Source organism: Lycorma delicatula, chromosome 8, assembly GCF_047948215.1.
Source record: "Lycorma delicatula isolate Av1 chromosome 8, ASM4794821v1, whole genome shotgun sequence".
NCBI lineage: Eukaryota > Metazoa > Arthropoda > Insecta > Hemiptera > Fulgoridae > Lycorma > Lycorma delicatula.
In genome coordinates, this window is record NC_134462.1 from 110915919 (window position 1) to 110929624 (window position 13706).

General features: G+C 28.3%; 1 protein-coding gene across 2 annotated transcripts in view; it reads left to right on the top strand.

The window, feature by feature from the left end:
- LOC142328952 (uncharacterized) overlaps nucleotides 1-13706 on the top strand; it is a 313857-nt gene that overhangs the window by 247636 nt on the left and 52515 nt on the right. The gene's annotated exons all lie outside the window — the stretch shown is intronic.

Genomic DNA, 13706 nt, shown 5'->3' on the forward strand with positions numbered 1-13706 from the left:
AGATAGGTTATTGCATAAAGAAGTTCTTATAGCGACAGATAATTGAATAATTTTACTGAATTTTAGATTAATTTAGAAAAAAAATAAAATAATTTTGATCATTACCGTTCAATAAAACGTATGGTGAATATAACAGTTGCAAAAATATTCCCGCGTTTAGTTTACGTCACTGAATGTAATAACAGATGATTTAATGTATTTCATATTAGGGAGTAATTTATATGAAAGAAAATCCTGCTATGATCTTACCTTATCAGATTTTCTTGATCCAATTCTAAATACCGTATATATAGCTATAACACTATTAGAGATTACGAATAAATAAATAGTTACGAAAATTGTTCGTACTATTCATTTAAATGTACTGCATCGATATACTACATCGATTAGTTCGCAATTATAATTCTTCAGGAAATAAATATTTATAGTAATGAGTTTCGATAGTGTCCTTTTTCCACTAAACGATAAAAAAATTGATTCGCTAATTAACAAACGCAAGTCTTCACAAGTTTACGTTTTTTTACTTAAAGAATTTAGATATTTAAAATTCTATTAAAAACTAATAATAGTATAGAACGGTTCTATTCATCGTAGTTACCACTTTTTATTATTCTGACAGCCTTTCTTTTAAAAATAAATAAATGCACAATAATAAACAAAAGAATGGACTGTGTTTTTAACCAACTGAGGCAAAGTAAATACCCTTTGTAAGATAATTAATCCCGTGGCCCTTTGTAAGATAATTAAAGGAAATTCATCCCATTTGTAAAATCAAACACTATAATCGCGTTAAAAATTTAAATCCAAAGCCAACTAAATCAAAGCAGTACGACTGAAGCGCTTGTGTTAGGTATTTGTAGTCCAGTACTCGTTTGTCAGTGTGATTGACATAGCTACACTTACATCAGTTTTTAGCTGGGTAAAATTCTATTTGGTAATATATTTCATTGTGATTATATATTCTTAAATTAACCGTTTTAATAGTGTTACTGGTGAAAATGCTGTCAATATTTACGTATAAGTCACGTAGATAATACGGAACGTGAATACTTATTAGTAAGTATAAAATAACTTTGATTTTGTAAAAAATAACATTATTTTTTCCGTAGTAGGTAAGAATTTAATTAGTAGTAATTTTGTAATATTCTATTTAGCCATGAGATAATTCGAGTTAGGGAATATACTACTTTGAAGAAACAGTGGGTGTTTATTCACAAATTCGTTCGGTAACTAATCTATTTACTTTATGTCTTATTCATTCTATTTTACATTAGATGTACGGTAAACCGTACATGTAATTTTACGTAAATTGAAGTATTGTTTGTTTTACTTCACAGGCATCATAGTTGTTATGCTGCAATAAAAAATATGGAAATAAAGCAATAAAATTGCTTTAAAGAGAAAAATGCAGGAAAATATGCAATAAAGAGTATGGAAAATAATCGGTTTTGGGATTTTTTCTATTTCTCGACGTTTCATGACCAAAGGGATCCATAAAACAAAAAAGAAATAGGGGTAATATACGTATGTAGTGCGTTAATGTGTTTGAAGCCTATAACTTTTCACTGGATAAACCGATTTTGATGAAAGTTTCTATAACTCTTGTATAATATTGGACAAAATATCATCATTACCGTATTGATCATTACCGTAAAATTAGTAAAAATTTGGTGTCAATATCTTCAGTTTGTGAAGGGGTTTTGTGGTCAATTTTCTCAAAATATTGACAACAACCCTTCTTTATATAGTTCAGTACATGCCTGCATTCCTTTTCACATTTTTAATATAAAATTTGCTACAAAATTCCCCTTTTCTCTAAAATCGAAAAAAGCTATCTTTTTATTTATTGCATATGTTTTAACCGAATTTTTTTTACAGTCTTCCTAGGCATAGTTGTAGTGCAAGTGACAAAAAAAAAGTTTTGGTGGAGAGCTGATCAAAATTAAAATAATAAATTTTTAGTAATATTACAACAAAATTCATCATAATTCACAATCTCAAAAAAAAAATTAGGTAACTTTTTATTGGTTGTATGTTTTTTAGTGGAGTTTTTTTTTTTATTTTCATCCATTTTACATAGTAAACAGAGAAATGAAAAAACCTATTGGAAGGTGATTTTGGAGGTGGGGAGCAGAAAAAATTAAAAATCACCGATTTTTTAATTTTTAAAACTTTGGTCTGTTTAAATGTATAATGATAATTTTACAATAAAACTTCATCATAAGTAACCCCCACCCCAAAAAAGAAATCTTAGACAACCTTTTTCATGTATAATTATTTTTTCACCGTATAAGGATAAATAAACAATGCCAGGAAAGTATTACAATTTTCTTGTCAAATCTTTTTAAATTAAATTTTATTCAGTTGGAAATGTTTCCAAAAATTTAAAGATTGGACAGTAAAACAAGGTGTTTGAAATTTTACTTCAGTTAGGTTACATTATCAAGGATTTGTGGAGGAAAGATTTCAATATCTGAAGACTTGTATCGATTCTTTTTTCTTTCGATAATAGTTAAGTATTGTCTGTTAGACATTAGAATTGTTTTTTATTCTGTCATTCCATTTTTAAGTTGAAATGTATATACCACTAAAATTGGCAAATTTGTATTAATATTAGCATTTTAATTCATTATATTTTCTTATGAAATAAATAGGTTTCTTCCATCCCTAATTATAGTTGAATTTTTAAAAAAAATATTTTTCCTTTTTCCAAATTAATATTATTATACATTCCATTTTAATTAGACCTGTTTGTAGATTTATTGTTTTGTTTTTATGTATAAATGAAAATATCTTAATCAGCATGATGAAATTTGGTTGAAAAAACTTCAATAACTCATCTACACATATATATAATATGAATACAAATTCCTCCAAAATATCTTATCAGACTTATTGTGTAGGCTCTTCATCAGTGGTGTTTCATTTGGTGCTGTCATAAATGGCAGCCATTCTATAAATAAATTATTTATAATTTGTTAAATTTTTTTGTCAAATTTGTTGTATTTGTAACTTAACTTTATTTTATTTTTGTAGTCCATGATGTTTTTTGTGTTATGAATAAACAGATTGCATTTTATGGTTAATACCATATTTGGCAAAAAAACAACGAATTAAATGGGAGATATCAAATAAGTATAAAATATATGAGGACCTTGATTTTAAGTGCAGCCAACTCCATTGTTATTGAAAATTAAGAGTTATATTATTGGTTTATTCACTTTAGAAGTTGTTAAAGTTATTTTGTTTCAATACCTGCCAAATGCTGCTAAAAAATGTTTATTAAATCATGAGTTAGATTCAAATTCTGATAATTTGTCAGAATTTTAGTTTCATAACTGACCATTTCTAAAACCAAACCCTTAAATTTTTGAGTTCTGAACAAAAAAAAAAAATGATCCTATTTTTCAATATGATTGCTGATAAGCTGTTTTTATGCTCAACTAATAAAAATGATTACTTTTTACATTCTTTAATTTTTTTTTTGTAAGCTTTATTATTTTGATTTGACTCAAAATTGGATTCTGAAAAAGTTTACATAAAGCATCACAAATTCAAGAAATGCTGAAATATAAAAAATTGGTACCTTTTATTTTATAATTTTTGTTTTAAAGAGCTGTTGTAAGATATTAATTTTTTTGTCAACAAAAATAAATTGTAGTTTTTTGAAACTGAATGAATATTTCTGTTTTTAAATTTACAATATGAATGGCAAAAGCAGCCTTCTGATCTGTTTTAAAATACGTCAGGTGTATATTTTTTAAAGTTAAATAAGTATAAACAAAAAATCCCATTCAGAAAACTTTTCCCTGATAAAAATTTTGATTAAAAAAAAAATCAGCATATTTATACATGTAAAATTGTTTGTAACACTTTTCTTGCTATCCTGAATAAAAAGTGAACTGGATTTGTCCAGGTTTGAAACCAATCTCCTCATGTACTAAAAGTGCTGCTATGCTACCTGGGCATACCAGCACTGTTAGTTACTTAATGACAGTTAATCAAACTCCCTCCTCTACTACCCCTGATGGAGTTAATACCAAAGAAAAAGAAAATTAATTCTGGAAGCATGTTCCATATATACTGGTGTATATATATATCTATAATGTAGAATGTGAATCATTCTTTAAATTTGGGTAAAAATATTTAAATTAAATTATAATTTTTTTTTATATGTTAATTATATAATTATCTTATTAAACCATAGATATATGCTGTAAATAAATACTACTCACTTATGCACAGCATGCCTTTATATGTGAATGTTTATTGTGGGTATATTTATACATTATGAAACTGTAAATTATGGTTTAACTCAGGATTTTTTTAGGTAATGTGAGGCTTATTTTATCTAGAATTTATGCTTTTACCACATAATTTTTTTTCTATCCTTGCTTTATATGCTTCTATCCATGCCTTTATATGTGAATGTTTATTGTGGGTATATTTATACATTATGAAACTGTAAATTATGGTTTAACTCAGGATTTTTTTAGGTAATGTGAGGCTTATCTTATCTAGAATTTATGCTTTTACCACATAATTTTTTTTCTATCCTTGCTTCCTTTGGATAATAAGCTTTGATCCCAGAATCTGTAGTACTCTGAATTATGAATGTAAAATTTTTGTCTTGGATATCAAAATCTAATAAACCAATAAAATACCGCTTGAATTAAAAGCTATTAGACCAATTAATAATACTTATTTTATTTAATTGTATAAAATATGTAGCTTTGGATAGATGATTTACAGTTTAGTTGTATAGTTGTAGGGATAAGTAAGTAAGGATTTTTTTTAAAGGCATCCAAGCCTGTTCTCAGATTTTCTTTTGTATCCTGAGGAAAAACAATTTGTAGCAGGATGTATTCAAACTAATCAATAAAATATTATTAACTGGTAATTATTCTGTGATTTTCTGATGCATGTGGCCAGGATAGTTACTGCATAAATAAGATTGAACATGGAAGTATACTTTTGAGTTGACTGTTATATCTTTTCACAGTCCTGCTGTGGATGGTCATCGCTTCCCCTATCCATGATAACTTATTATTCATTAGTATTCCATAATTTTTGGTTAAGATTCCTATAGGATTTATGCTATGAATTGTGTATAATGTTATTGCATCCTTATATGTTAAGTGGATAATTGTCTGTAAGCCTGTCTGAAGAATGTATTTCCTATCCAGTGGCTATAACAAAAACCCAACAGAGAGCTGAGGAGCTTATCTGGTAAAGCAAGGCAACCTTTCTTATTCTGCTACATACATGTATACATCCATAATCAGTACTGTTAGAGAGCAGCTGTCATTACAGCTGATATCCATGAACCATGTTAGGTTCATGTAAATTTGGTGTGGTGTTTAAATCACCATATATCAATTTTAATGTAAATTTGTCTGTGTTGGATAGATTACAGATTATAAAGACAATAAGAATAACCTTTTTGTATGTACTGTTCATTTTGACTGCAAGTCATATTACCCAACTAATCCTGAGTTAATCAAAATTTCTTTGCCTATTAATTAATATAACATTTTCAAATAGTTACTATTGAATTTCAATTTAAGACAATTATAAATACAATCATACCATATATTACTATTTATAAATTTAATATTAATATATTAAGCAATATTTATACATTTATATTTCATATGATAAGTTTTTAGGCACTAATTTTATAATATTTTCTTACAATATATAAATTTTTACTGCAGTAGTTAGCTACAAATTTTTTCAATTACAATTGTGTCCATTATTAGCTGTTATGCGTTATTCTCTATTATGCAAATTGTAATTGTTAAGATTGTCACCGGTTTAAATCAACACTATACATCATTAATCTTCGTAGTTAATAATTTATGTATTATATTCTCAGTAAAATTATATAATATTTCTTAAAATAATAACTTTTTATTTTTGAGTAAAAAAAGTAAGTTGATTTTTAATTTAGTATTATTAAAAACGATCAAACTGGGTTGATATAATATAGACATTTGAATATTGCTATCCGTTATGGTTGATGGTGAAAATTGTATGAACTACATTAAAGTTTAGTGATACTGAATCAAATTACTTTTTAAACATTGAACAGAAAGCTTTCTTGTTCTTTTTTTTATTTTTAAATGGTCGGTTTATGTTTACTCTATGTTGTTATGGAATGTTTTTTTTTTTCATTTCATTGTATTTTAGTTTGCAGCACGTTTTTCTATTATAGCCCAAAAATTTAAAAAGCTGGATAAATTAATTTATTATCCAGAAAAAAACATTCCACTATACTTAAAGGTATCTATTCAAAGCAATGCCCTTGGAATTTATAAATAAACTGTTCCGACTGCATAATTTTATATATTGGTCTAGCTTTTATATTAATTGAACTGTCTCTTTTAAAATATGTTTGGTATTCTATTGAAATCAGTACTGTTAATTAGCTGTTGAAGGCCCTGTGGATGAAATATTTTCATTAGAAAGTCTGTCTTTAAAAATTTTAGTATTACACATTTTATTATGCTGTTTAATGTATATTGTGCAATCAGAATGTAGTTTTAAATAAAGTCTCAGCAAACACAAAAATTTACAGTCTGCATTTATCAATCACTTTATAGAAGTATATTAAAAGTCAATGAATTTTATAATTAAAAAAAAATTTCACATCTTCACATGTTCAAACATTCTGAAATATACAAATAAAAAACAAAAGTATTTTATTAATTGAATAGAAATCAAATCGTTCAGAATATTCTCTTCCAGGACATGCTGAATGTGTGTGTTCCTCAAGCAAATAATTACCAATATAACAAAAAATTATATTAAAAGTAATATATAAGATAATGTTGTGGTGAGAAACAGTTGTTACAAAATGCAAAGAGCAACTGAATGGTTGTGATATGTCGAAAAATAAAATACCTAATTCATTGTGTTATTAAGAATTAATAATTTGTATAATTCTGAAATATATTTTAAATTTCAAATAACATTAAAGGCTTTAGAAATAGCAACTCATTACCTACAGCATGTTGTCACCATTCCTAAATTAAACGTCATTAAATATTTAGTATGATTTTTATTCACAGGGATTACAATTTTTGTAGTCCCTGAAGAACTTAATTATCTGAAGCAACTGATTAAACACTGATTTTGGCTGTTGAAAATTGATTATTTCTTAATAATTTATTTTATTTTTCAGGATATCATATCCTTACTGATGTTACAGGCATAATAAAATTAAGTTATTTAGGTATTTAATTTATCATCTAATGCCGTCAGCATACATTTTAGAAAATAAAAATTATATCTTAGCATTTGCACCTGTCTGTTAATTTTCCAAGGTTTTTGCTCCCTGAGATTTTTAATTGTGGAACTATCAAAGTTGCTTACTGTTTACTGTCTATCCTGCACATGTTTTTTTTTTATGAAATGAGTTTTAAATACTCAACCTGTAGGCAAGATTAGATAATAAGTTTTGATTCCAGTTTCAAAAGTATAAAATTTTCTTAATTCAAGTTTTTCCTTGAAGAATTATATTTTTTTTTAAGTTCAAATCGCATTTTCTGTTGGTTTTCTTTGATTACAAGTTTTTAAAAATACCTAAAACTATTCATTTATTTAGAATGTAATTTAATGCCTTGTCACAAGACTGTTTTTGAAAACTATCCGCACAGAATTTTATATACTTATTCAGAATGAAATTAGTTTCATATGTTTAGGTGAAACTGTTTATTCTGGTGGCAACTAAATTTACAGTATAATTTTCATTTTATCAGTTCTCATCTGTTTTAAAAATTGTTAGTTTTATTTTAAAGTTTTCCCCTCATTAGGTGTTGTCATTTGATGCTTGTCAACTAACACATTAAAAATAATAATTTGCCTAAATAATTCACTATGATCTCGGAAAAGATAAAACAGCTAATTGTTTATGGATATGGATATAGTTTATATGGCAATCTTTGTTCTACAGTTGATAGAAAAAGATTTTGTACTGAAAGTTTTTTGAAAAATTGATAAAAAAACAGTTTTTTCTGTATTTTTTTTATCTTCTATGTTTCGCAAAGGATACTTCTTGATGTTCTAGATAGTAGATGTTTTCGAGGCCTTGAGAAAGTGATAATAGTATAGTCATGAAAAATATTTAATTTTATCATATTTGTTTGTTAAGTGTCATACAGGCTACCTTAACACAAGTCATCCAAAACTAGCGTAGTTCTCAAGAATAGCTAGCATTTCATGCAAGGTTTACTTTGAGAAAGTGAGCTGTAAAGTGTTTCCCATTGTTTTCATTGTTTCAGACATTTGCTACATTGCTGCTACAAGTGGTACCTTCAATCTGTTTATCATAATTTGTGCAGTTATTGAGAAAGCAGTTTTGACAACTGGTTGAAGTATCTCTTGAATTTTACATATGTCACAGACATAAAAAGATGGAATAGATATCATACCTGTATTAGGAAATACTAAACCCTTGTTAATTTACATTGCCCCAACTCAGCAGAGAAACATTTTGCTGTTAGGTGACCAAGTAAGTTACCAATTTCATAAACTGGAGTTTATTTTTTGAACACTTTTAAAATAAAGAATATACTTGAAACAGACAATGAAGTCTTGGAACTGAGAAGTAAGGAGTTCCTTATAAATTTTGTCAGTCTTCCATTAGCTTTTATTTATATATTATAGGTGTTTACATATTATTTGGTAATTTCTCATTACCTTTTAAGGAAAAGGTAATGTATACATAAAAGGTTATGTATACTTTTAACATTATTTCTAAAACGTTTGTATTCCTTATCATCATCTCTTTTGTTGAATTATCTTCTATAGGATTGTTCTCTTAGTATTTATTCCCTTTTCACCCATATGAATTTTTCATATTTTGATGCAAAACATTTAATTGTTTATAGTGTTCTGTAATCTTTTCTTAATCCTTGCTGCAGTACAGTGATACAGTTCACTGAAAAATCTTCAGTAGATATTTTTCGCCAAAGGAAAGATTTATAAATTTTAATATTCTTGGAAATTAGTATAATTTACTAAATACAGTAGATAGTTCAGATTCTAGTTAGGAACCTGAAAGATTAGAGGATTAGCTAAATCAGGATTTTTTTTTTTTTTTTTTTTTAATAGAATAATGATTCCCAACTGCTTTAGTTCCACGACTCCCAAAAAGCAAAAAAAAAAATATAATGAATATCTTCTTGTGACCTCCCTCCCCGACCACAACCCAGTGAAATCTAGATAAAACTATTTAGCTGCGTTGATAGCGACAGGTATGAACTATACAAACATGAGCAATTTGTAGATTCCAAATTGATGCGTATGTGCTCCTTGTAATTTGGTCTGCTTGCATAATATTTGGTGTGAGAGCACCATGTTTGAACATAAAAAAATTCAGTTGGCGAAGTATATCCTGGAGATAAAATGATTTCTCGAAGAGATGGGTACTGAATTCATTTAGTGAAAACATTGTTGCAACTGCAAAGTCAGCAGTTTCACGACCAGCTCATTGAAATGTCTGCTAATAAAACGTTATAGATACAATTCACATCTGAAGATTTAGGTACATTTTGATTTGCTTTTCGATGTGAGTATAGAAATTTAGTCACACAGAAGCACTGAAAATATTAATTCCTTTTGCCACGTCTTACCTCTGTGAAAAAGGGGGTTTTCTCAATAGCTGTGCTAAAAACTAATATAGGAATCATCTTTTATCACTTGAAAACGATTTGCTTTTGTGTGTTTGTAACATAGATCTGCATTTGGAGAAAGTTTTAAATGAAAAACAAACGCATCTCATTAATTTATTTTCTTTACATGTGTATGTATAAGTATAAGTAGAATGTTTCCAATAAATTATTTTTTTCCTCATAAAATAATTTCATTATTGTTTACGTATAAAGTTGTAGGGTAATTTCACGACCCCCCTTTCATATCACCACCAACTACCCCTAGGTTGAGAAACACTGGTTTTCAACTAAAATCAGACTATACTGCATTCCAAATAATTTTTTTTTTGGGTATATTTTTGATATTTTTTACTTAACCCTTCTCTGTTTCTCCCTGTATGACATCAACAACTTGGCTGTTGTTCTTCCATCCATAACATCTTCCAGGTTCAGTCTTATACATTCCAGATCGCTGAGCATTTTGTTTCTCGTTGTCATCAGGGATCTACCTCTCTTTCTCTTGCAGTTTTCTTCAACCTTTTTTACTTCATCACCATATCTTTCATTCTTTCAACCATCCGTGGCCCAGTTTTCTCATTTTGCCCAACAACTTACATTTTTTATTCTTGCACTTATATATTCTCATTACCCATTCCCCCAATCTTTATTCCTACATTGTTATCACCCCCAAAATAAAATTACTTTAACTGTATGGATTTCTCTATTTATTCAAAAATTGTTGTAATTAGTAAATAGGTTGGGACATAAAAAAAAACTGGTTTATATGGCATATGTTTTGATTAATTACCTAAGTGAGTTTATTATTTTTAAATAAAGAACTGTTAAGATGATTGTACAATTTTGGAAAATATGATTCAAAAACTATTAATACTATTAATTTTTATTTTTATTTTAGGTAAAAGCTTTTAATTTTAAGAAACTGCAAATTTGATTAGTGATCTTACATAATTATATTAATAGAGTGTATTAATTTTATTAATACAGACACTATAGACTTTTATTAAGCACCAAAGAATTTAGTATAGTTTACTTTTAAGCTTATTTTTATTGTATATTTGTTATGAGATCTTTATTTTCTTTAGTTGATGATTTATGAAACATATTCAGAATAATCAAATGATAATAATATACATTTTCACCAGACATTTAAATGTTCATGAATAATTTTTAAAACTGCATAATTTGTGTTTCTCTCATGAAAAGTTATAGTAAGTTATTCTATTATTTACTATATGATATGTTAAATAAAATTTGTGTATGTTTGTGATTGCGTGTTTTGTATTATTAATTATTATTATAATTTTATTGTAATAACAATGTTATTATTTATTGTTATCTATTAATTATTAGTTATCAGTGGATGTATGTTAGTAATAATATACATGTAGTTTATATGCATTATACATTTTATATTATTGTTATTGGTAGTTTACACTTTTTTTTCAATAAATCATAATTACATCTTTGATTTGTTTTTTTTACTGATTTGCTAGAAGTTATTCAAAACCACCGTCATGATCATGAAAACTTGTTAAATTCTGCTGTTTTTTTTTTGTCCCGGTAGGAATACTTAAGTTGTTCCATGTCCATTAAGTTTTCAAAGAACGAGCTACGGAGTTAGCTTGCTGCTGCCTTCTCCATTCCCACATCAGTTTCATATTTTATGATCTGCTGACCCTCGTTTTTTCTATTGTGTTAAAGTTCAGTTATTTTCTTTTTTTGAAGGGGAGTAATGTTGTAGCTTATTTTCTTTTAAAACTTTTTCTTCTCATTTTTGATCATTTCTTCAGTAACACTTTAGCTCTTCATATTAGACTTTATTTCCTGCATCCATTTATTTTAGGCCTTGTTGTTGAATTGATAATTTAGTAACTGTTTAGTAGAGTTGTATCAGGTACAGTACCTGTGGTATAGTAGTATTGTATCAGGTAGTCTGTGGAGGTGGCTGAAAAAGGTGATTCTCCTTTTTTGCATTGTGTCTGTTATCAACTCGTTTTCCTTTTAGACTATACTGTTAGGGATTATTCACCATTTACCATGAACTTGGTCTTTAGTATTCTTCTGTATTTTTTTTTAAGTTTGTTGGTTGTTGATAGGGTGTTTAGTTTGAATAAGATTTCACAGGTGTATGTGGCTTTTAGTTTGCTTACTTAATTATAATGTCGTATTTTAGCATTGACTGAAAGGGACTTCTTTTTATAGGTGGGCCAGGAGATTGGTTGGACTTGTTTAAGTTTAGTTACTTGGTTTTTGATTGATAGCTTCTTGTTGAGATTCCATGGGATTATTTCACAGAGATTTTTTTTTTGACAAGTTTTATTTTTTTCCATTGCTCAGTTGAAGGGTGTGGAGTTCTTGTTTAAAGATTGTTTTTTCCATTTATATTTTGAGCCCAATTTTTGCTGCTACTTGTTTGGGGTGTTGATTTGCTGATTGGTTTCTTCTAAGTTATATAGTGCTAGGTCATTACAAAGGTGAGGCAGTTTACTTTGATATCCTTTCAAATTTGGATCATCGATGGGCAACTCTTGTTCCATTCTCTCATGATCTTCTTGAGGACTTAGTCGAAAAGTAATGGGGACAACCCATCCCCTGGGGGAAGTCCAATCTTGATTTCAAATTCTTCCAAAATATCTCCTCTGAATGTCACATTAGATTTGGTGTTGGTGAGGATGATTTTGATTGATTAGTTTTCTGTGAAGGCCAAATTCCTCCAAAATTTTCAGTAAGGAGTCTCGATGGATACATTTGTACGCCTTTTTGAAGTCAATGAAATTAATCCAAGTTTCTTGGATCTGCTCCTTAGATGTTTCGTGATCCATTTGAGGTGGATCATTTGGTAGGGCAGTTTCTTCTTGGTCTGAATCCTCATTGGTATTTGCCAAGTTCCTGATCTAGTTGTCCTTGAATGTAGGTTAGGAGAATTTTGGAGAAGATTTTGTAGGTCACATTCAGAACGGATGTAATTATTGTAATTATCATTGTAGGGGTAGGTTCCAAATATTAAATTGAATTAACACAACAAACTGTATATATAAACTGATTTATTACAAAAAAACACTGAACACCAGAATTATTTATATACAATAAATATATATATTTAAATTCTGCTTTGGTTGGTTGAGCAAGACTAAATTTTCCTTGAAAAGTAGCTGCAACAGCCTCTAACGTTTGTGCTCTTTTGTCAATAAATTCCAGAAACTCTGCAAAGGTAGCAACACGATTAGGAGGAGCATGAATCTGCCATTCTTTTACTGAATCTAATTTAGTAGCCAACAGGTAAACTAACATAGTATCCCAAGTATCAGTAGGCTGTTTTAAAGATTTTAATGCCCTAATGTGAATGTTATTTTCTTCAATTATTTGTCTAATAGCAAAACTTGAATCCTTGTCTAACTTAGGTTAATCAAACAAAGCCTTAATATGACGCTCAATAATGAGCCTTTCATTTTGAAATCTTTTAGTGAGTAACTCCCATGCACTTTTATAATTCTGCGCAGCCAAATCAATTGAATCGATTAATTTAGCAGCGCTTCCCCCTTTCAGGGATTGCCGTAAATAATAAAGTTTATGGACCTCGTCAAATCTGGGTTTTTATCGTTAACAGCTGTAAATAATTCCTTAAAACTAATCCAGTCTTCGTATTTTCCAGAGAAGTTCGGTGCGTCTATCTGAGGGAGTTTAACCCTTACAGAATGCGGCAATTCTGACGCAAGTGTTTCTTGTTTAACAGAACTACTCTGTTGAATTGAATTAAGCAACTGTTCGGCCCTGGCAACGGTTTCAAAATTTGAGTTTTTGAATTCCAACCATTCATTTACGTTTTCTGTTTCCAGTTCTGGAGCAGAGTCTAAAATTTCTATTTCATCTTGTATTTTATTGAATTCTTCCCATGTTTCTTTAAACTTATCTAATCGTAATTGCAGTTGGGCTATTGTTTGTGTCTCATCAGATGTACATGAACTAAGGAACGTCTTAAATCTAGTTGATTTTGATTTTATAAGCCCTTGTTTACAGATTAAAGTTTTC